The sequence below is a fragment of the Bactrocera neohumeralis genome, unplaced genomic scaffold, assembly GCF_024586455.1.
Source record: "Bactrocera neohumeralis isolate Rockhampton unplaced genomic scaffold, APGP_CSIRO_Bneo_wtdbg2-racon-allhic-juicebox.fasta_v2 cluster09, whole genome shotgun sequence".
NCBI lineage: Eukaryota > Metazoa > Arthropoda > Insecta > Diptera > Tephritidae > Bactrocera > Bactrocera neohumeralis.
Window position 1 is genome coordinate 11,781,161 of NW_026089622.1, and position 22,815 is coordinate 11,803,975.

The window sequence follows — 22,815 nt, forward strand, 5'->3', positions numbered from 1 at the left end:
CACGTATTTCTTGGTTTTATAAGAAGGTTAAGTTCGAAGATGGGCAAAATCGGCCCACCGCCACGCCCACAAAATGGCGGAAACCGAAAACCTATAAAGTGTCATAACTAAGCCATAAATAGAGATATTAAAGTGGAATTTGGCACATAGGATCGCATTAGGGAGGGGCATATTTGGACGTAATGTTTTTGGAAAAGTGGGCGTGGCCCCGCCCCCTACTAAGTTTTTTGTATATATCTCGGAAACTACTATAGCTATATCAACCAAACTCTATAGAGTCGTTTTCTTCAGGCATTTCTATATACAGTTCAAAAATGGAAGAAATCGGATAATAACCACGCCCACCTCCCATACAAAGGTTATGTTGAAAATCACTAAAAGTCCGTTAACCGACTAACAAAAAACGTCAGAAACACTAAATTTTACGGAAAAAATGGCAGAAGGAAGCTGCACTCAGGCTTTTTTAAAAATTGAAAATGGGCGTGGCCTCGCCCACTTATGGACCAAAAACCATATCTCAGGAACTACTGGACCGATTTCAATGAAATTCGGTATATAATATTTTCTTAACACCCTGATGACACGTACGAAATATGGGTGAAATCGGTTCACAACCACGGCTTCTTCCAATATAACGCTATTTCGAATTCCATCTGATGCCTTCTCTGTATACATAATATATACATTAGGAACCAATGATGATAGCGGAATAAAACTTTACAAAAATACGGTATTTGAAAAATATATAAAGGACGTATAATGAAATCTCGATTATCACTTTATCATGCGAGAGTATAAAATGTTCGGTGACACCCGAACTTAGCCCTTCCTTACTTGTTTTATTAGCGGTTATTTACAATTTCTTATTTTATCGGTATGGTATACCGGTAGTTTATTAGTTGCCTTTTCTGTATGGTCGGAAATTGTTTGCATTTAATTTATTCTCGGCTTATGAAGGATAGTAACTACATGCCTGGCTAAAATATGGCCAGAATGGGTACTCCTTAACTCCGGAGATAGGACTGTCAAAATAGAGGGGTCTTGCGAGCGAGTGGCCTTGAATGGAGGACGGCTTCAATTGGGAATATTGCACGAAATGTATTGACTTTCGTCTTTCTGGAGAAATTTCTTCTTAAATGGCGTAGACACCGCTTAAGCGATTATAGCCGAGTTAACAACAGCGCGCCAGTCGTTTCTTCTTTTCGCTACGTTGCGCCAATTGGATATTCCAAGCGAAGCCAGGTCCTTCTCCACTTGGTCATTCCAACGAAGTGGAGGTCTTCCTCTTCCTCTGCTTCCCCCGGCGAGTACTGCGTCGAATACTTTCAGAACTGGAGTGTTTTCGTCCATTCGGACAACATGACCAAGCCAGCGTAGCCGCTGTCTTTTAATTCGCTGAACTATGTCGATGTCGTCGTATATCTCGTACAGCTCATCGTTCCATCCGCCGTGGCCAACTCGCAAAGGACCATAAATCTCTCGCAGAACTTTTACCCCGACAACTCGCAACGTCGACTCATCCGTTGTTGACATCGTCCAAGCCTCCTCACCATATAGCAGGACGGGAATTATGAGTGACTTATAGAGTTTGGTTTTTGTTTGTCGAGAGAGGACTTTGCTTCTCAATTGCCTACTCAGTCCGAAGTAGCACCTATTGGCAAGAGTTATTCTGCGTTGGATTTCTAGGCTGACATTGTTGGTGGTGTTTACGCTGTTTCCAAGATAGACGAAATTATCTACAACTTCAAAGTTATTACTGTCAACAGTGACGTGGGTGCCAAGTTGCGAGTGCGACGACTATTTGTTTGATGACACGGATATATTTCGTCTTGCCCTCTTTCACGGCCAGACTTATTTCTTTTGTTTCCTTGTTCAGCCTGGAGAAAGTAGAACTAACGGCGCGGGTGTTGAGGTCGATGATATCAATATCATCGGCATACGCCAGCAGTTGTACACTCTTATAGAAGATGGTACCTTCTCCATTTAGTTCTGCAGCTCGAACTATTTTCTACAGAAGCAGGTTGAAAAAGTCGCACGATAGGAAATCGCCTTGTCTGAAACCTCGTTTGGTATCGAACGGCTCGGAGAGGTCTTTCCCGATCCTGACGGAGCTTTTGGTGTTGCTCAACTTCAGTTTACACAGCCGTATCAGTTTTGCGGGGATACCAAATTCAGATATAGCGGCATAAAGGCAGCTCCTTTTCCTGCTGTCGAAAGCAGATTTGAAATTGACGAAGAGGTGGTGTGTGTCGATTCTTCTTTCACGCGTCTTTTCCAAGATTTGGCGCATGGTGAATATCTGGTCGGTTGTTGATTTTCCAGGTCTGAAGCCACACTGATAAGGTCCAATCAGTTTGTTGACGGTGGACTTTAATCTTTCACACAATACGCTCGATAGAACCTTATACGCGATGTTGAGGAGGCTAATCCCACGGTAGTTGGCGCAGATTGTGGGGTCTCCTTTTTTATGGATTGGGCATAGCACACTAAAATTCCAATCGTTGGGCATGCTTTCGTCCGACCATATTTTACAAAGAAGTTGATGCATGCTCCTTATCAGTTCTTCGCCGCCGTGTTTGAATAGCTCGGCCGGCAATCCGTTGGTCCCTGCCGCTTTGTTGTTCTTCAGGCGGGCAATTGCTATTCGAACTTCTTCATGGTCGGGCAATGGAACGTCATCCACTCCATCGTCATCGATTGGGGAATCGGGTTCGCCTTCTCCTGGCTTTGTGCGTTCACTGCCATTCAGCAGGATGGAGAAGTGTTCCCTCCATAATTTAAGTATGCTCTGGGCATCGGTCACTAGATCACCTTTTGGGGGTTCTACAAGAGTATGCTCCGGTCTTGAAACCTTCTGTAAACCGCCGCATTTTTTCGGAGAATTTTTGAGCATTACCCCTGTCGGCCAGCTCATCAAGCTCTTCGTACTCACGCATTTCAGCCTCTTTCTTTTTCTGTCTACAAATGCGTCTCGCTTCCCTTTTCAACTCTAGGTATCTATCCCATTCCGCACGTGTTGTGGTCGATCGTAACGTTGCGAGGTCGGCAGCCTGTTTTCTCTACGCTGCGACACGGCACTCCTCGTCGTACAAGCTGTTCTTTTGCACTTTCCGAAAACCAATGGCTTCGGTTGCAGCTGTACGTAAGGAATTTGAAATGCCGTCCCACAGTTCCCTTATACCGAGTTGTTGACGAGTGCTCTCAGAGAGCAGGAGTGCAAGTCGAGTAGAAAATCGTTCGGCTGTCTGTTGTGATTGCAGCTTCTCGACGTCGCACGCACATCTAAAACACTGGAGACGTGTCTTCCGTCTATCACAACATGATCGATCTGGTTGGTAGTTTTTCGAACCGGAGACAGCCAGGTAGCTTGATGAATCTTTTTATGCTGGAATCTAGTACTACAGATAATCATATTTCGGGCCCTGGCGAAGTCAATCAGCCTCAACCCATTTGGGGAAGTTTCGTCGTGGAGGCTGAATTTACCGACCGTAGTGCCAAAGATACCTTCTTTGCCCACCTTGGCGTTAAAATCGCCAAGCACGATTTTGACATCGTGATGGGGGCAGCTCTCATAAGCGCGCTCCAAGCGCTCATAGAAGGCATCTTTGGTCACCTCGTCCCTCTCTTCCATCGTGGCGTGGGCGCAAATCACCGATATGTTGAAGAACCTCGCTTAGATGCGGATTGTGGCTAGACGTTCATTCACCGGAGTGAATGATAGTACTCGGCGACGGAGTCTCTCACCACTCAAAAATTTTCCAGTGTTGTGCATATCACATGCAAGTATACGATACAACACTTTGAAATCTAGTATTTTGTGTGTCAACCATTTAAAGTTATTACCTCTTGAATTTTATTTGGCATCGAAGAAATGAGTTTTGCTGTAAATACAGTGGTTATTTTGTTCCATTGTTCTATTTAGGCCTTTTTATTAGAGTGGCCACTGATGAAATTGTATGATTTTGAAGTTTCTTTTTCAAATAATCCCATACTTGTTCTTTGGGATTCAAGTCTGAGCTTTGTGGGGGAGCGTGGACGCAATATATTTGGGTCGTTGTCTTTTTGGAAATTATAATCATCAGGTAATCCCAATTATTCAACCAACTCCAAAAGCTGCAATACAACCCTAAATCATAACGCTGCCTCTGCCATGTTTGTCAGTATATGGCAAATTTTTGGTTCGAAGAGCTGTACCGGCTTTCGCCAAACTTTTGAAGTTCTATCATATAACATATACATACATATTTGTTTCACATAGTATGAGCGGTTTTCTACGCGCTGTTAGTGAAGAATATCCGTTAAGTCGTACTGTCCTCTGAATTCGAGACTCGCTCACATACTTTTCCGAAGCTGCACATTTCTAAACTACTCACACGAGCCACGTACATACTACCACGAACACCCAATACCAAACTTCGAACCTTTGCCACAACGTCAGATATTGAAGAAATTTTACAAAAATATTAAGGCAAAGTCAGCGACACTTATGTATAACGATACTCAAATGTCGCTGCCTAATCGACATTGGTGTCGTTTCACTTAAATAAAATAATATCATGTAAACAATTTGTCAATTAAGTTCCATATACAAACAAAATGCTTAAGTTTCGTTATGTAAACAGTCTGCTAAAATGTTGCTGCATTATGCATAATCAATATTAAAGCAATAACAAACGAAATTGCTGATTATACTTGATCGGCAGTTTCACAGTTTCATATTTCGAATGCTTACGATTTAACTTGATTTTCGACCGCTGCTGATTAAATTTTAGTTTTAAGAACTCAGTTTGAAGACCAACAGAAACGAATAAAGTTAAATTTTTCATATAACAATAATTCGTTTTATTTAAATACATGTATACGTATATACATATAAGAGGAATAAAAGTTAAAATATAGCTGGCGCAGTCACGGGGTTACTTCGCTCAAGAAAAGTAACTTCCACGAACAAACGTTAAACTTTTCAAGTGAAATTTAAATAAAATCAAATTAAAATAAAACGTAAAAATAAGTGACATTAAAAACGCAGACGCACTGTTTAAAAATTGTGAGAAAATATAAAAAATACCAAAAATATAAATATATAGTATATAGTATATTTGTGGAAATCAAAAGGCAACAAGAAGAAGCAATTAACCAAATGAGGCTCCAGTTCGAGAACCAGATGCAGACACAACCATTATTAACTCCGAAGGAATTAATACAACAATTCAGACAATTGAAAAGTCTGGATGCTGGACATAATGTTATGTCTTTTACTAAATCTGTTGAGGCGATTATCAACTTGTGCCCCCCAAATAATCAATAACTGATAAACCTAGCAATGACTATAGTGGCCAACGAAAAAATTCTAGGAATGCCGGCAACTATATACAGATATAAGATACGTGGGATGGAATTAAATCCTAACTGCTGGACCAATTCCGACCAAGGACAACATATGGTGACATCTTTAATAAATGCAGAAGCATAAAAGTAAGTAATCTAAGAGAACTATTTTCATGTTTTGATAAAGCTAAACATGAAATTAATCAAGTATATTTATTTGATGAAAATAAACGAAGTATATATCTACAAACCGGATAGAGTTGATAATGATTTAGTTAATATATTAATAGAAAAAATAGACATTCCTATACGAATGCATTTAGATCAGGTCAGTTCACTAAATACTCGTACTTTAATGATGAAATATTCACAAATTAAAGCACTAAAAATACACAAAATATACAAAATACGAATATAAACGATAATCGAAGTCAAAAATTTAGGCACAATTATATTCCAGTAACCAATATCGTAGAGATAACAATACTAATCAAACTAGAATCGCCAATAGAAGTACTAACTCTCATAACACCAGACCAACACCTGAACCTATGGAAATAGGTACCTTTCAAGAAAACCAAATTGAAACGGAAAACGAAATAAATTTAACCCACACATATTAATTGGGAAACAAAAAATTAGATGCCTTATTGATACAGGCTCTTATGTATACTAGTGTAATGAAAAAAGAGATATTAACGGAACATCCAGAAACTATGTATTCTCGACAAACCATTATTCTATAAAACACTTAACGGCGTAAATGAAATTAATATTATAACATTATTACAACACCATTTCCAAAAGAATTCGGATGCCTTGGTACACTTCAATGGAAAGTTATTGACTTTCCAAACAAAAATTTTTTGCTATAATGGGGCAAGAATTGATATTAAAGAAAAATATCATCAACTTCTTAATAATAAATTATATTTCGACGAATACAATTATCCTCAATATACTCAACATATTTATAATTTACAAGAAACAAAGCCTAGTGATGCAACAAATAATTTCGATTTATCACATTTAAATACTGAAGAACACCAGGCAACCTTAAGGCTGCTTACTGAGTTCAATGATTTATTTTTTAAAGAAGGGGATACGTTATCCTGCACAAATGTAGAGCAACATGAAATTGTTACCACAAACGATAGACCTTTATACACTAAAATTTATAGCTACCCTCAAGTCCATGAAGAGGAAATAAAACATCAAATTAAAGATATGTTGCAACAGAAAATAATAAAAGAAAGTAATTCTCCATAGTCCTCTCTGGATTGTTGAGACAAAATTTGACAATTATAGAAAAAAAAGTACAGAATTGTCATCGATTACAGGAAATTAAACGAATTTACAGTGGATGATAAATTTCCAATTCCGAGTTTAAATTTAATACTAGATGAATTAGGTAGAGCACAATGCTTTACAACTTTAGATTTGGACAAGGGATTTCATCAAATTCCAGTTAGAGAAGAAGACAGAGCTAAAACTGCATTTTCAACACCATTTGGTCAATACGAGGTTATGAAAAAAAAAATGCCCCATCAACCTTCCAAAGGCTGATGAACAAAATTCCTCACGAATATATAAATAAGATATGCGTCGCTTACATGGACGATATCTTCTACACTGCGCCGCGTCGACACCTTCCGCATATTTTACATCGATCGGATGAATCTTGCGCGCTGCGTTCAGCATTTGATTCAACCGAGATCCTGCACGTCTTTTTTCTCATCTCGTCTCCTCGCCGTGGAATTTCAATCGCACATTCGCACGTAGCGAGTTCATTTAGCTTTACTTTTTACATATCTTGTGAGTAAATGTAAAATGACAAAATTACCTTTGCAAATTAAACTAATTTATATAAGATAAAAATAGCATTTTTTTCTTTACCCCGATTAATCACACTCACCTAAATTGCGATATCCTAACTTTACAAAAAATTCAAAATCACTACAGATGTTAGTAACTTTGCAATTGGAGCAGTTTTGTCTCAAGATGAACATCCCATTGCATATGCATCAAGAATATTGAATAAACACGAAACAAATTATGTTACAATCGAAAAAAAGTTGTTAGTAATAGTATGGGCCGTTAAATATTTTCGCCGATACGTTTTTGGCAGACAATTTGATCTAGAAAGTGATCATCAACCATTAAAGTGGCTTATGACCAAATATACGGGCAAAGATATACATAAGTCCAATACTGCAAAGATTGCTCGTTAGTTTAGGAGAATATGACTTTTCACTTGAATATATAAAAGGAAAAACTAACAACATTGCCGACTTCTTAAGCAGAATAAAAAACAACGAAATTAATGCTCATATAGAAATTCTCCAAGGTGATGATGAAAATAAAAACATGTCAATAGGAGTAGAAACGGTCCACTCACAAGATGAAGATATAGGATATGGAAGATAGGATTTCACATCTTGGACACTGGAGTGAATAGATTTAAAACAAAAACAAGAAAAAACGTTAACTTCGGCTGCACCGAAGCTAATATACCCTTCACAGATTCTATTGGTGCCTTAGAAAATAATTTATACCAAATTTCGTAAATATATCTTGTCAAATGCAAAAGTTTTCCATACAAGAACTTGATTCCGATCGTTCAGTTTGTATGGTAGCTATATGCTATAGTGAACCGATCTGACCAATTTCTTCGGAGGTTACATTGTTTCCTTAGATAATAATCTATGCCAAATTTGGTGAAAATACATTGTCAAATGTGAAACTTTTCCATACAAGAACTTGATTCCGATCGTTCAGTTTGTATGGTAGCTATATGCTATAGTTAACCGATCTGACCCATTTCTTCGGAGATTACATTGTTTCTATGGGAAATAATCTATGCGAAATTTGGTGAAGATACATTATCAAATGTGAAAGTTTTCCATACAAGAACTTGATTCCGATCGTTCAGTTTGTATGGTAGCTATATGCTATAGTTAACCGATCTGACCAATTTCTTCGGAGATTACTTTGTTGCCTTAGCAAATAATCTGTACCAAATTTGGTGAAGATACATTGTCAAATGTTAAAGTTTTCCATACAAGAACTTGATTTAAATTATATTTAATTCCAAGAGAATTTACTTAGACAAGAACAATGATAGATCAAAACAATGTGCTAAATATCATTAGAAGAGAGATAGCTATATAATCCTCAACTTAAGGAGCAAATATATCGAGTAATTAATAATTGCGATATATGTTCAGGTGGCAAATATGACCGAAACTCCACAAAAAGGAAATTTGTAATCACAGAAACCCGAAAAACCACTAATGAAATAATACATGTCGACATGTACAATTACCGAAAAAATCAGAACACTCAACCTTGACCAACATTTACTAATTACACAACAAATTCTAAAAGCCATTACACTTTATAATGACACATATCACAGTACAATTAAATGCACGCCATCAGAAGTGCAGAATAAAACAATAGATCACAAAATAATTTACGAAAGGCTCTGTAAAATAAAACAAGCAAAAATAGATATAGCAAATAAAAATAGAGAAAATTATACAGAAACAAGACAAGAGGGATTTATAAAAAACTACAAAATTTAAGGCATAAGGAAGAGCCAAAATCTAGGAAAAAGCCTCTTCAAGGAATCCATACAAGCAATATTAAAAGATCTACAAAATTTGGTAACCACTAATAGTTAGTAATATCATTAACAATTAGTAATTACAGACAATTATATGGACGTTAATAATACTCTCATCATCTCAAATCCATGCTAATATAATTACACATCAAATAATTGAAACTAATGGTTACATTGAAATCAACAATAATAATTATAGTATTCCAGTAGAATCAAATTTAATTTTGCAAAAAAAAGATATCAATAATATAACGACTGTACTATTATCAATGAATGAAAATTTAAATACTTTAAATTCAGATCAAAAAGCACACATGAATTACCAAGTAGAAGAATTATTAAATAAACTAAAAAATAAATACCTTTTCGGTACTATGGATGGCACAGATCAAGGAGATATTACTAACCATCTTAACACTATCGATTCCAATATACACAACTCTGTAACAGGTTTGAACCAACAAATAAAAATTAATAATTATTTCAATGCAACAATACAATTAATAAAAGAAACAATTGCAGAAAATAATAATGCCATTTTTTACTACATCGAAGGTCTCCATAGAACAAAGAAATAAGCGATTATAACATAAAATATAATTAAAATTATGTATCTAAGGACTGCTATATTTCCAAATAACAACGATTTAATATTTGTAATTAAAGTACCTAAAACGTTTCAGACTATACATGTTGTCTCAATAATACCTATTCCAAGCCCTGATAAAGAAATAAATGCATAAGCAGAAGAAGTATTTGAGTATGATAATAAAATATACACATATAAAGAAAATAAATATATAAATGAATGTGTTTTGTCAAAAATTGTAAAATGCAAAAACATGCAAGAAATAATTAAATCGCAAGTAACTGCGATATAGCATATAAAAACTTATATGGAAATTTTGTAATACAATACAATAATTGCTCAATAGAAATTGCAAATAAAAAATTTTCAAACAATTTAAAAATGTAGACTGATAAAATTATCCTACCAAAATTCAACAATATTACATTTAATACTACACTTACCATAGAAGAAGTAAAATTAACAGCAAATCAAAATTTAAAAGAGATAGAAGAGCTCAAATATAATAACCACGTTATAAACTATAGTATACCAACAATTGTAGTTGTGGCAATAGTAATAATATCAATGGTAATACTGTGGGATAAATGTGTAAAATTCAACAATAGAATTCAGGAAAATTATTCATCAAAGGGTGGAGGAGTTACGTACATACTACCACAAACAACCAATACCAAACCTTGAACCTCTGCCAAAACTTCACATATTGAAGAAATTTTACAAAAATATTTGGGCAAATTCAGCTACACTTATGTAAAACGATACTTATATGTCGCTGCCTAATCGACATTGGTGTCGTTTCACTTAAATAAAATAATATCATGTAAACAATTTGTCAATTAAAGTAGGGGTGTGCGAATATTCGAAATTTCGAATTATTCGACGCGAATCGAACCGAATTATTCGATCTGAAATTCGACCCGAATATTCGCATTATTGGAAAAATTCGAATAGTTCGAATAATTTTAATATTTGACTATTTGCATAATTTTTTAATTAGCGCCAGTAGTACCTGAATCTCGTTCATGCATCTGACGTACATCAGTCATTCTCGTTTCAAATATTCAAAAAATCAAACATTGGTTATTTTTCTTTAATTAGGTATATAATTGTCTTCCCATAATTCGGAAGATGAAAGTATGGTTGTAGAAGTAGAACCTGAAATTGGTTGGGAGATGATAGTGAGGTTGTGTCTTCAACCTTTCCTTTGTTATCTCTGATGGCTCGACGTAATTTGCCAATTCCATCTACGTCTGTTGAGAGTGAGCGGCTCTTTTCGACTGCTGACATTGTGACTGAAAAACGAAATTCATTATCACCTGATAATGTGGCTCGATTGTTATCTATATAAATAAAAATGAATACCAAAAATGTATGTACGCGCATAACTCAATAACGCCTGGACCAATTTGGCCAATTCTTTTTCTTAAATGTTTGTTGAAGTTCAAGGATGGTTTTTACGGCGAGAAAAATTCGAATAGTTTCCGGAAAACCCCTAAAAACAGCCCTTTTCTTTTCCCCATACAAACGTTACAATAAATATGAATGTTTGTTTGTTAGTTACACTAAGAGAACGGTTGAACCAATCTTAATGAAATTTTTAAAGGTTGTTTGTTGTGGATCGGGAAAGGTTTAGAAACAAAATACCTTATACTTTTCATGAGGAGAAGTCGGAAAATTGGACAATTCCAAAAAGTAACATTTTCCATACACATTTTTTTAAATTTTTGTTTGTTTTGTTTTTCAATATTTTGATTTGTAAATTATTTGAATCGTTCAATTGCGGTCGCTTACTTTTTTATTCCGGCTATCCAAAGAAAAAATTATTGAAAATTATTCAGTGAAAACTTTATGTATGTTCGAGACTATGTGATCAATTACAGATTGAAATTTGTTACGAAGCCACGAAGAGGTGGCGCTAATATTGGTCGGCGTTCTTTTTGCCATCAACGTATGGCAGCCCAAAGAAAGGCAAGAAGTACTCCCAAAATGCGATAACATACGTGCGGAATTATGGATCGCGGTCAATTAGCTAGCGATTGTTTCGATATCACAGCACGACTTTTTAAACAATAGCTGTGATGTTTGATGGTCTTTATCTTGAAGCAACCTATGGTATATATGATACTGTTAGATGCTGAATGTGTTCTGTTGAGTAGCAAAAAAGAGGTTTGCCGCACGCACACATTCTTCTTTGGATGCGGATGGTGATTACACCAGATCAAATTGATGAAATCATTTCTGCGGAAATTCCTGATTCAGAGATAGATCCAGAATTATACGAAGTGGTGAAAACCAATATGATTCATGGACCTTGCGAACCTTACAATCTCACTTTGGTTTGTATGTTTGACAATAAATGCACGAAACATTACTCATGTGCTTTTCTTTCGGAAACGGGAATGGGAAATGATGGATATTAACTGTATCGGCGTCACTCACCAGACGACAATGGCAGAACATTTAGCATTTAGAGGCGTGAATATCGACGTTAACAACACATCGAAGTTGACAACACATGGGTCGTACCATATTCTCCCCTTTTGTTTAATTCACATTCAAAACTCATGTCAATGTTGAATATTGCAGATTGGTGTAATCGATCAAATACGTTTGCAAGTACGTCACCAAAGAAAGCAACATAGCGGTTATTGGCCTTGAACGATATGAGATCAGCAGTATCAAATGGATCGATATGTGAACTGCAATAAAGCGCTTTGTAGGATATTTACTTTTGCAATTCATGAAAGTTTTCCGACTGTTTTGCGTCTCGCGGTTCAACTTCATTTAAGTCATCGCGCATTGTGAATGGTACAGTGTGTGCAACATTTTGAGAAGCATGCCAGCAGTAGCATTTGCTGGAACATGATAATCACTGGAAACAGACGAAGGACAATGCGATAGTAGTTCGCATGCCACTGAAGTTCGCATACTACACAAGGAAATCGGGAAATGCTATGTTTTTCACACGGCCAGATATATGTGGTGTGTTGACGAGTTGGAAACCCATCTTCTCTATATATTTACGCACCAGAACAGAAATCAAAAAATTATGTTTATTAAGTTGCGCTACATAAAAAAATGTAGAAAAATCGTAAATAAATCATTTTCGACAGAATATAATTTCAACTTTTTTTCATTTCAAAACACATATGTAATTTCACGCAGGGCAACGGCTGCGGGGTCAGCTAGTTTTTGAATAAAAATGTAATTCGTTATGTTTAATCGAATATTATGATATAGAAATTTTAAATAGAGGAACGTTGTTCCATTAAAACACGTGAACAAACGAACTTCTTAGAAATAAGTATTTAATTAGAGACGTTTATGAGGTTATGATTAATTATATTGTTCAAAACGTTGTTAATAAATGTCTAAATCAATTTGAATTAAATAATAGTTTTATTTTCTTTAATTTTGTTTTATTACTGCAATAGAATAATCTATTTAAGATTTTACTTCTTCAAACTTTATAGTTCGAACTATTCGAATAATGCGAATAATTCGAGCAATTCGAAATATTCGATATTTGACTCGAATATCGCATCGAATCTAATACTATGTTTGGACCGACAACGAAAACATGTTTTCGTGGGAAAAACTGGTTTTCGCACGAAAACTTGTGTTTTCGTCCATGTAAAATCTGTCAAACGAAAACTTCTTGAAAACTTACATTCCACTCATTATAATCGGTGCCTGCTCTAGTTTAATCGATTTTTTTGGAAGACATATTTTGCCGGCCCTAAATTGTCACTTGATATTTGTTTACATTCCATATAAAATACAGCTGACAATTGATAATCGTTTCGAAAATGGAAAAACAAAAGTACAAAAAAAAAAGAAGTTGTTGGAGTGATAGGGCAGAAGCCCTATTAATTGAATTGTGGCGGAACAAAGTAAGTGCTTTTCGCGGACCTAAGAAGAACAGCCATATAGTGGAGGAAATGGCAATGGAGATGCAGCAACAAGGTGTGCATTTCACGGCGAGTGAAATAAAATCGAAAATGCACAACCTTTCACAGAGATATAGGCATGTAATTAAATAAAATTAAGAAAAAATAGAGCTTTTACATATATATCATGTTTTACAGGAAAGAGAAGACAGCAGTCGGGTCAACTGGCGGTTCTCCCTCGCAGTGGCCACTTTACGAGAAGATGAGAGCCGTACTGTTGCCGTACGTCAGCTACAATGCCGAGAACTTAGTGGAGGAAAGTTTTCAAAGTAAGAAACATTTGTTTTGTAATTCAATATATTATTTATATTTACATATATATATAAATTTTTAAAAAGGTTCTACCAACTCCGAACCACTCCAAATTTCGGTGGAAACGGCTGCGGTTGCTGCATCGCCATTGCCATCACCGATTTGCCTACCATCGCCCTCAGCTATGCCGATGTCGCCAAGCGATACTTCTTCGGTACCAGTACCGTCTCCCGAGCCGAGTGATGCTATCAATAAAAAAAGGAATAATTTTCAAAGCATAATTTTAAAAAAATTTGAACAAATAGAAAAGCAGCTCGAAAAAGCAAATCAGCAATCCATTGAAACCAGCAAAGAAATTAAGGACTTGACAAAAAAAATGGTTGAAAATGATAATAAAAAAAACCGAAATGATGGAACAATTTATAAAAGATTCTAAAGAAACAAATGAACGATTGCTTCAATTTCTAAATAAATAAAAAAATTAATGAATATAAGTATTTTCTGTTTAACGTTGACATGTATTAGTTTTTATATGGAAAATAAAATTGAATTTTGTTTGGTGTGTACAACTTTATCTTTGATTTAATGTATATGCAATTGTGTAAAATGTAGATATTCTGATACAATATGCACATGTACTTACCAAAATATGTACAAAGTGCTGTACGAATCATTTCTCCATTAATTTGGTCGTCAGATGCATATGAAATATCACACGGATTCTGGCGTCTAGTCTCCAACTCTTCCAAAGCGCGTAACCATTTAGCGTTTAGCGTGTCGTTGTTATCATTTAAAAAATTGTGAAGGACGCAACATGCTTTTATTATGGAGTTGGCATTCCGTACAGAGTTGTCAATTCCTTTTCCGATGCGTCGAAAGCGGGCCTTGAGGTGTCCAAAAGCATTTTCGACAACTCTACGTGTTTTCGAAAGAGCGTAGTTGAATACCTTCTCACCATTATTTTGATTTTCGCTAAATGGATACGGTTTCATTAGTTGTTTGCTAAATCGAAAAGCCGAATCCCCAATAATGAATACTGGCACATTTACGCCTGAAATTTCTCTAGACATTTCGCTTAGTAAAGGACAACTATCCATTTCTTTTTTAAGTGATGACGTCTCATAAATTTGAGAGTCATTACATCGCCCGGGACTTCCTACGTTTATGTAAGTAAAACGGTATCTGAAAATATATTGTAAACATTACTTATGTACTTATACATATGTACATATATTGAGTTTTTAGACTTTACTTAGCGTCATCTAATGCCATTAAAACGGTGGAATACCATCCTTTACAATTATAATAATCAACAGCTTCGTCAGATGATGGATGAATCTCAATGTGGCATCCGTCTGTAAACAATTATTAGAACATTAGCGCAAATTTAAGATTTTATAACCAATATTACCAATTGCTCCTAAGCATGTGGGAATCCAATTACCTCGAAACCAGTCACCAATTCGGTTATATTTTCTCTGTTTAGAGGCACCATTTTAAAACAGGATGGTTGCAGTAATCTCCAGATTTCGGTGCAAAATTCCAGTAAAATTTCGCAAACCGTAGATTTTCCTACACCGAACATGTTGGCGATACTACGATACTCTGCAGATGACCCTAAAGCAAATAATGTTATAGCCACTCTTTTCTCGATAGGAATAGCTTTTCGGTAATTTGTATCCATTTTTTGTAACGGGCGGAGGATGTCACATAATTTATCAAAGGAACTTCGGTTCATGCGAAAGTGATCTTTAAAAAAAGCACAACCGTTTCGTTGGCAATCGTGTTCCCAAAACTGATTCTTACGTTGCTGGAATTAATAATATATAATTGAAAACTTTTGCATCAATAGGAACATATACACACTTTTGTACAACATGAATTAATCGGCATCCCAAGGTCCTTTATTAATTCTAATACGATTAGATGTTGTTTCTTTAACTCGGCTATCTTTTTTGCCAAGGCATGGTGCTGAGTAGTAAGACATTCCAATAGTTCTCTTGAAGAATTGTCGATGAGCAGGATATTTATTTGGCTTCTCAAAGCCAATGCTTTCGCAATTAACATCTTTTTCTCAGAATTCTAAAAAAACACGATCTTTAGTAATAATTATAAGCAAATATTAAAGATTTCAAAACTTACCATTCTCGTTGCTCAAATGTAAAAAAACAAATAAATTTGTGAGCTGTCAGTGAAAACTCAGCGAAAACACAAATTGTCGGTCCGAACGACTTACGTTCCACAACATACAAATGTGTTTTCAAAATGTTTTCAATGTCGGTCCGAACATACATAGTATAAGGATTCCATTCGATTGGAATCGAACCGGACTCGCACATCCCTAAATTAAAATCCCTTATACAAATAAAATGCTTTAGTTTCGTTATGTAAACAGTCTGCTAAAATATTGTAGCATAATGCATAATCAACATTAAAGCAACAACAAACGAAATTGCAGTTTCATATTTCGAATGCTTACGATTTAACTTGATTTTCGACCACTGCTGATTAAATTTTAGTTTTAAGAATTCAGTCTGAAGACCAACGGAAACGAATAACGTTGAATTTTTCATATAACAATAATTCGTTTTATTTAAATACATGTATACGAGTATACATATAAGAGGAATAAAAATTAAAATATAACTCACGTGCATTTTTTCGTACCATATCCAGAACAGTCCATTTAACTATATCACCACATATCAACAACCCTACAAGACGGATAATAGTAAAGTAACTGGTCATCGATAGATTATCAGTAATTAATGCCTTAAGTATCCGTTATGTTATTTTTGTTCTAGCCTTGGGAAAAAAGTAACCATTTCTGCTCTTTCACTACACCGATTACGCGGTTATAGCCGAGTTAACAACAGCGCGCCAGTCGTTTCTTCTTTACGCAAGATGGCGTAAATTGGATATTCCAAACGAAGCCAGGTCCTTTTCCACCTGGTCTTTCTAACGGTGTGTAGGTTTTCCTCTTCCTCCGCTTCCACCTGCGGGAACTGCGTCGAATACTTTCTGTTGAGCTACCAAGCTTTTTTGATAGCTTCGAATCGCGATATAAAACAACGACGATATATATTTACAAAATATTTATTAATATAAATATATATATTACAACGAATACAAAGTTACGTGGCTGGTGGTTTACTAGGTGAAATGCAAATGCGTCTGCAGGTAGCGAATAAAAGAAACGAACTAGAAAATAATAGTCAAAAGTTGGTTGTCAAAAAAGTCTTGCGGTATTTTCGCTAGTTGACGCTGAAAGCGCGTAGTTCTAGTTTTATTCGCCGCATCGGGTCATGCTATATCTTTTTGGAAAGCTCATTTCACGCGCTAACACATGTTAGTCTAACTTTCAAAAGAATCGTTGACAGGTAAAACGCACAGTTTGTTGATGGCTCGACGCGTCATGTCGGTAGACGTACGATGAACGGCTACTCTTGCGACCCCGTCTGTCCCAGTGACAACTTCTGTAACACGAGCTAAGGGCCATTTGAGAGGAGCTGAATTTTCGATTTTGATGCATACGATGTCATTGACTTCAATGTTCGGGTGTGGTTTACGCCACTTCACTCGTTGTTGTAGAATAGTAAGATATTCTTCACTCCATAGCTTCCAAAATATCTGTCGCATGTAGGTAACCTGCTGCCAGCGATCTAAACGATTGCAGTTTAGATGCGTGAGGTTCGGCTCAGGAATAGCGATAAGAGGATCACCAATAAGAAAATGTCCGGGTGTCAGAACATCAAGATCTTCTGGATTTTCTGAAAGTGGCACAAGAGGTTTTGAATTAATTACTGCTGAGATTTGACATACTAAGGTACGTAATTCTTCAAAACCGAGAAGTGATGAACCAACGGAGCGATAGAAGTGCTTTTTTGCCGTTTTTACTGCTGCCTCCCACAGACCACCGAAATGTGGTGATCGAGGAGGTATGAAGCGCCAATCTATCCCATTATTGGGGCAGTAAGCGTGAACTTTATGGCGATGATTTGCATTAAGAAATAGCTCGCGTAAATTCTTCAGCTCATTCTTGGCGCCAATAAAATTTGTCGCATTGTCGGACCAAATGCAACTTGGTATGCCACGAGTAGCTATAAAGCGCTTAAGTGCATCAAGAAAAGAGCCTGTTGAAAGATCTTTTACCAGTTCCATCCACACAGCTTTTGTGGCGAAGCAAATGAATACGCTAACATAGCATTTTTGAGGTGCTTTCTTACGCGTTACGGGTTTGAAATAAAATGGTCCACAGTAGTCTATGCCCGTAACGATAAAGGGCCGTGATGCATGGATGCGTTCCTTAGGCAAGTCAGCCATGATGTGCTCAACGAGGCGAGATTTCGATCTGCAACATATGATACATTTTCGTAGAACACTCGCAATAGTTTTTCTTCCACCTATAGGCCAAAATTGCATACGAATGGAGGCAAGTAGAGACTGAGGACCTGCGTGGTGATATTTTCGATGAAAATGAGTGATTATTGACGGCGTCAGTGGATGATCCTTTGGTAGAATCATTGGATGACGCGCCTCGAAGTCCAGTGTTGAGTTCTTTAAACGACCTCCAACTCGTATAATTCCAAAATCATCCAAAAAATGGCGATAACGAAGCGATTTTACTTGATGTGTGTAGAAAGTTGTTCTTCTTCAAAGTGACGATTTCTGACCACAACTGCGCTCTTTGGACTAGGATGTCAACTGGATTCATGGAGGTGGGAACGTAACGCCACTGCATGCCTTCAGTTAATTGCTGTATAGCGCAAATTCGATTGGCAACAAATACGTTGAACAATGGGTCGTAGAAACGTGCTATGATAGACAATACAGAACGCTTGGAACATTTTTCCGATGTTTGCTGAGGCTTGTATTTAAACAAAAAGACATCCTTCGATGGATTCCAAACAAGTCCGAGAGTTTTGATAGTATCGCTGGATTCATCGAAACTAAGAAAACTTTCTCTATCAGCAACAGGAATTTCGTTGAGAACATCTGAGTTGTTAGAGCACCACTTTCTTGACTGAAAACGACCTTGAGAAAGTAGGTTTGTAGTTTGTTGCCTGATTTGTTGTACTTCCTCCGGAGGTAAGATCATCTAGATAGAAATCGCGAATAACGATTTCTAAACCAATCGGATAAGATGAGGATGCTATTTGATGCCTAGTACGTATAGACAAGAACGCAGCAGGCTTGGTGCCGTATGTGACAGTGTCTAACTTGTATATAAGTAATTTTTCTTCTGCGGAATCTCGCCAAAGTATGCACTGAAGCATATTATCTGGAGGTGTTACGCGAACACATCGATACATTTTGCAAATGTCCCCAGTGAGTGCAATTGGAAAGGTACGAAAACGAACAAGAATGTTGAAAAGTTTAGGTTGAATGGTAGGACCTGTCAGCAGTATGTCATTTAGTGATAACCCTGAATTTGTTTTCGCAGACCAATCAAAAACAACTCGCAATTTCGTGGACGTACTATCATCCTTAATAACGCAATGATGAGGTAGAAAATGCCTACACTTGGAAATCATTCTTTCAGAAACTAATGACATATAACCAAGGTGCTCATATTCCTTAATGAATGAGCTATATTTCGCCTTTAAATTATAGGATTTCTACTAAGTTTGCGTTCGATATTCTCGAATCTTCGTCTAGCAGCTAAATATGAATCTCCAAGTGAGTCCCAGCTGCACTTAATGGGTAAGCGAACCGAATACTCGCCTGATGATAGACGTGAGTAATAATTTTTGAAATGTTCCTCACACCCGAGGTCTTCTTTAGAAGTTTTGGTGATTGGTTCATGAACATGTTCAATTTCCCAAAAGCGGCGAACTAATTTGTCCAACTGGATATCTCTATCAATTTCACTAGATCAGTGTTTCCCAAAGTGGGCGATAACGCCCCTTTTTGGGCGCTGCAGGTATCAAGGGGGGGCGGTAAGAGACCCAGAAAGAAAATGGGGGCGTTGTGTAGAGGCCTGGGGGGTAATTTGTAGTTTTATTTAGCTCGGAGGCCTCTTAGACAACGACTGCATGAGCTCTCGACTCTCAACAACAACTTGTGAATATCAACTAATATGAATTAAAAGATTGCTCAAACTCGGTTCTATATTTCTCTCCGCGTAGTTCATATATCTGTCCTATTTTATTGAATATAGAAAAAATGAAAATCTTGTCAATCGGTCGCTCCGTTTTATAACAACTAACTGTCAAACGTATTGCTATTGCCATTGCCAAATCTGTATGTGGGCATTTGCTATCATAATATAATCATTTGCGCAAAGGTGAAGGGTAGGTAGGTTCGAGCTGATGTAGCGAATGCTTTGAGCTCTTGAATAATTTATTTTATCACTTGCGAAATGACGACGGGTAGTTAGCTGATGTAACGCACGTTTTGAGCTTTTGAACTCCTTAAATCTTTTATGTGGAAAATAAAAAAAAGAATCTTTATCCTTTCTTACAAATGTATTTCTGGGGAAAATAAAAAAAGGATAAAGATCATTTTTTTTACAAATGTATTTCTAGGAAAAATAAGAATTCATATTTTTGGACTACTATATAATAATTGTGCTTAAGCATTCCTATATAAACAATGTAATATTTATTTTATATTCATTTGTGGTTTCGCGCAATAGATGAGCATTACTTACGCCTCCTTTACACTACTCGCGAAGTTAAACGTATTTCTCAAAGCAAAACAATGTCGGAAGTAAAAACGAAGAGACGGCAATACTGTGCGGAATAAGAGAGACAAGAATGTAGCATATTTTCAAAACCTAGAGAAGAAGCATAATACTCAGCCAAGTGTAGCAAAACTATTTACGGCGGCTGCTAAGCAAGATGACGACAGACTTAGAGCTTCGTACAATATCTCTTTGTTAATTGCACAAAAAGGCAAACCACATAACATCGGAGAAGAGTTAATATTGCCAGCAATAAATGAAGTAATAACTACCGTGCTTCATAAACCGGCCGCAGATATTATCCGAAAAATTCCTTTGAGTAATAATTCTGTGCAAAGACGAATTGATGAAATGGCTGAAAACATTGAAGAATCATTTTATGATCACCTGAGGTCAAGTCAATTTTCAATTCAGCTGGATGAGTCCTTTCTACCAACTAATGAAGCATTGTTGTTGTCTTACGTGAGCTTTATTAAAGATGAGAAAATATGTGAAGACCTATTATTTGCTAGAAATTTGGAGACCGATACAAAAGTCGAAACCATATTCAATATATTGGAAAAGTTTTTCGATTAGAAAGAAATTCCTTTGAAAAATATTATTTCAGTTGCTACGGATGGCGCTCCGGCTATGACAGGGTGCCATAAAGGCTTCATAGCGTACTTAAAAAATAAAATTCCAGATGTCCTTGGTGTACATTGCGTTATTCATAGACAACATTAAGATGCTAGAAACTTAAGTGAAAAACTATTTCAATCACTGCAATATGTCATCAAAGCAGTCAATAAAATCCGCAACAGCTCTTTGAATGATAGATTATTTCATCAGCTTTGTGTTACTAATGACGAGGATTTCAATCGTTTGTTGTTTTATACTGAAGTTCGTTGGCTATCAAGAGGCAATTGTCTGACTCAATTCTACAACCTGTTTAACTCTGTTCTAGAGATCTTGGAAACTAAAGATACAGAATTTCAAGGCAAGCTCACAACATCAAAGAATGATATAGCTTACATGACAGACCTGTATAAATTGTTCAACGACATGAAATTCCCACTAAATTTAATTTAAACAAAAAACGTCGTTGCTGCTTTCGCAGCCAAACTGCTTCTACACAAAAAGAATCTGGGCAGACGTGAGTTTCACAATTTTCCGAATTTATCAGTATCACGCAGTAACGACGAATTGCTTGCCTACTGCCAACATTTGGAAAACCTCCACATTGACTTCACCGAACGATACCAGGACATTTTGAACTTGGAAATACCAGACTGGGTGTTGGATCCGTTTTCAAATGTCAACACAGCAATGTCACCTCAGCTGGAAGAAGAACTTATAGAATTGACAACAAACGAGGAAATAAAAATCAAGTTCAAAAATGGTTACCAAGAATTTTGGCTACAAAAACCGATCTCGCAATTGTACCCTGGATTGTGGTCAATCGTTCAACGTTTCTTGATAGCATTCCCATCGTCATATTTGTGTGAACGTGGATTTAGTGCTGTGACAACACTGCTTACTAAAAATAGAAATCGTTTGAGTAAATTGGAACCTGATATTAACAAAGTTAAACAGCATCAGATTCATCCTTCACATTAGTTTTTATATATGGATCGATTATTTTAGTTTTATTTTAAATAAAATATTCTCTGTTTTAATACTATAAAGTTGTGTTTCAATAATCATTCTTATTGGCAGGTGGAGCCCGTAAGAGTTAACTTGAGACCTGAGCTTAGGTTTCAAGTTGCTGGTTATAGTAAAAGTTTCGTTTAGAATTCTCCGATAATATACATATATAGGTCACAATAATTAATTTGAAGTTATAGTGGTTTTTAAATAGGTGAAAAAATGGGGGCGCTAAAAAAATATTTATTCTCAAAGTGGGCGGTAGACAAAATAAGTTTGGGAACCACTGCACTAGATGGTCTCTGGCTTACAATAAATGTTGATAGTCGAGGGGTTTGCTGCCAACCACCAGATAAAACCCATCCCAGTCGAGTTTTTTGCAGAATGGGTAACCCAGGTGCCAACTTTATCTGCCACACACAAATGAGTTCGAAGAAAAGTCCTGCTCCGATGAGCATATCGATGCGTTGTGGTATATTGAAAGCAGGATCAGCTAGTTGAATATTCGAAAGAACATTCCAATCATCAGTCATGACTAAAGTTCCAGGTTGATTATCAGTAATTGTTTGAGCGATAAGAGCAGTAATGTTTGTTGAGTAATCTGAAGTCCGCGACTTTAGTACGAGATTAACTGAGTAGCCATCTGTTGGAAATTTATGCAGTTGAAGTTGGTTTGCGAAGCGATTTATGACGAAGTGAATCTGTGAGCCAGAGTCCAAAAATAAGCGACAAGGTACGAAAGCTCCGGCACGATTCT

The 22,815-nt window shown here is 36.4% G+C and overlaps 2 protein-coding genes across 14 annotated transcripts in view; both read right to left on the minus strand.

The window, feature by feature from the left end:
* Positions 1–22,815, minus strand: part of LOC126764541 (endothelin-converting enzyme 2) — a 1,258,369-nt gene that overhangs the window by 192,797 nt on the left and 1,042,757 nt on the right. The window lies entirely within an intron of this gene.
* Positions 1–22,815, minus strand: part of LOC126764552 (uncharacterized) — a 307,965-nt gene that overhangs the window by 183,846 nt on the left and 101,304 nt on the right. Inside the window, exon 1 of one of the 2 annotated variants that reach the window (XM_050482246.1) lies at positions 1,365–1,414. The exons of the other annotated variant lie outside the window; for it this stretch is intronic. The gene's annotated coding sequence lies outside the window, so the exon portion shown is untranslated. Of the gene's footprint in view, positions 1–1,364; positions 1,415–22,815 lie in introns of those variants that run through there. 2 annotated transcript variants of the gene reach the window in all.